This window comes from Oratosquilla oratoria, chromosome 1 (assembly GCF_046742065.1).
Source record: "Oratosquilla oratoria isolate Oo_2021 chromosome 1, ASM4674206v1, whole genome shotgun sequence".
NCBI classification, from domain to species: Eukaryota; Metazoa; Arthropoda; class Malacostraca; order Stomatopoda; family Squillidae; genus Oratosquilla; species Oratosquilla oratoria.
The window spans coordinates 118758731-118761890 of record NC_134777.1 but is presented as its reverse complement, the minus strand read 5'-3'; positions in this window follow the sequence as shown (position 1 = coordinate 118761890).

Sequence of the window (3160 nt, the reverse complement as noted above, 5' to 3'; positions counted from 1 at the left end):
GATAAGGAATGCACTGAGGAGAATGGAGAAATCTGCTGGGAATAACGCTGAAAGAAAGAAAAGCAAGTTAAGTGAGAGAGCGCAAGCTGAAGAGAAATATAATGAGCAAGAGGTAAAGGAGAGGAAATATAATTGAGTGAGGAATTTAGCACGAAAGAATGATGGGCGATGGACCAAATATAATACTGACGGGACTCTGCGAGATGGGAAGCGTGGAAGCAGGAGATCTGGCGTAGCAGAGTTTGCTGCAGTCGTGATAATCATGAAGTAGTCTGGGAGAGGCATTTGGCAAGAAGTGCACTCGAAATGGTTGATTGATATGTATACAGTACATGTATGTATATATATATATATATATATATCAAGGACTACTATTACACAGGACGTGCGCACCCAGATCCCAGGGTCTGCTAGCGGAGGCCATTGCTTTCTTTGTAACCTAACATTTTATATTGGACAAATATATAAAAACTAGAAACCTAACATTGTATATAGGACAAATATATCAACTATTGACTTATTCAATGCAGTATAAGTTAATATAAACTTTTATAGTGAAATAAGAAACCATTTTTAAGGCACTGTTATGCTTTGAAATGCCAATTTTAGCCGAACTTAACAGGTATTATTGTATGAGGTTAGTGGACACCAGGGTTGGCGATTTTTTTTATCTTTAAAAAAATAGATTTTTGTATTTAAATATGATTTATTTGATTTAAATAGATTTTTTGATAGATTTTTAAATATTGTGGGATTGCTATCTGATTTGCGATCTGATTGCTAAAGGACATTTCTAGCATATCAATATAAGGAGCAGTGTTATATAGACTTGCCACAAATATACTAGGAACGGTATAAGCCGTATGTGAGGACGGTATGCTCATGTTCACTCGATTCCTCCAAGAGTTTTCTCATCTTGTTGACATTTGCTGCATTGTCTGTCACAACATTTCCAATGTGACAACCAAAATCTTGTTCAGCCTTCTTGATCGAATTTTGTACAAGTTGTAGAAGATATTCAGCAGTGTGAGGTTTCTCTGATGTGTCTATAGTGTCAGCTAAATAAATCTGACCAGTGGATATTGTTAGAGTGACACATATTATGGGCTCATTATGGATGTTAGACCACCCATCAATTGAAAGACATACAGTTTCATTATTCAGGTTATCAAGATCCAAGTACTTATCAGCAATATCTTTTCTGGATGGAGGAATATAATCTGGCCTCAGGTTCTGAACCATCTTGAGAAACTGAGGATGTTGAACAAGACGGAATGGTGAATTTGTAGCAAATATAATTCTTGCAACTTCTTTATCGTGATTTTCCTTTTGAGAAGCTGAAGTTCTTATGATAAATCTGTCCAGAGATGTTGATGACTTTCTTTTAGATGAAAATGATTTAGAAGAAGTGGCGCCTGTGGAGGAGTCTGATAGTGACCTTTTTAATGGTGGAGTCAGGTTTGCGGATAATTCAAGTGGAGCCGATGATGAAGGGATTGAAGCTGTTGATACAGATTCTGAAATGGAAACAGAAAATTTTAGCATATTGCATAATTTATAAATGAATAAATAAATGAATGAATACAGTGTGATTTAGGCTACTTTTGAGTACAGTAGTTATTTTTTTAGATAATGATCATATTCACACAAGCCACTAAATCATTTGGAAATAATTAACAGGATATGTAATAGGTGGGCTTGGAATTCAGCCCACACAGGATTCAGTCCACTTTTAAATTCACTAAAAATAATGGGTTGGGTTAGGTTAGGCTAAATCCCTTTGGGCTGAATCCCATGTGGGCTGAATTGCAAGGGAACCTATGAAATATATTACACAAAGTTGAATGAAATGAATAACAATCATCTAGGCCCCAAAGTTGAGTGGATACAGTATATTATAGTGATATAGTCATTACCCAAATTTAGAAGTAATGAAGTTGAAGTATCATCTCTTTAGGCCTTCACATTTTTATTGCACATGCACTCCATTGTTCACCAAATTTATATAGTTGCGTATGGAAAGGAAGAAATTCACACAATATAAGTAAAATTATTTACCTGGGTCATCAATTCCTTCTGTATGCTGGCTGACCTTGGCATTTTTCTCTGTAAGATTTTAATGTTGACACAATGCCCTGTAGTTCCTGGCTGCAGTCTTTGCATTTAGCTTGGTACCCTTTGCCAGAAGTTGTTGGTAGTTTTTCAAAACAATTCCAGACATGATAAATTTTTCTGCCAGAAGGAACCACTCTGCCAGGTCCAGAAGACATCCTTCCTGGTTGATTTCAAAGCAGCAACTGACTCAGTGAGAAGCTGCTTACTTAGAACAAGTTTCAACAAGAATCATGTTGAAACTTGTGGGCTGCACAGTGATATATACTACATGTAGGCTTATACCGTTCCTTGTATACTTGTGGCAAGTCTATATAACACTGCTCCTTATATTGATATGCTAAAAATGTCCTTTAGCAATCAGATCGCATATCAGATAGCAATCCCACAATATTTAAAATCTATAAAAAAAATATATATTTAAATCAAATAAATCTGATTTAAATAATTTTTTTTTTTTTTTATATTTCTTATAAAGATGAAAAAATCGCCAACCATGGTGTCCACTAACCTCATACAATAATACCTGTTAAGTCCGGCTAAAATTGGCATTTTAAAGTATAACAGTGCCTTAAAAATGGTTTCTTATTTCACTATAAAAGTTTATATTAACTTATACTGCATTGAATAAGTCAATAGTTGATATATTTGTCCTATATACAATGTTAGGTTTCTAGTTTTTATATATTTGTCCAATATAAAATGTTAGGTTACAAAGAAAGCAATGGCCTCCGCTAGCGGACCCAGGGACCTGGATGCGCACGTCCTGTGTAATAGTAGTCCTTGATATATGTATATATATATATATATATATATATATATATATATATATATGTATATATATATGTATGTATATATATATATATGTATATAAAATATATATGTATATATATACATATATACATACATATATGCATGTATATGCATACGTATATATGACAATACATTTTATATGTATATGAATATGTTTATATATCATATTTGTGTTTGTATGAATATGTATATATATACATATATATATATATATATATATATATATATATATATA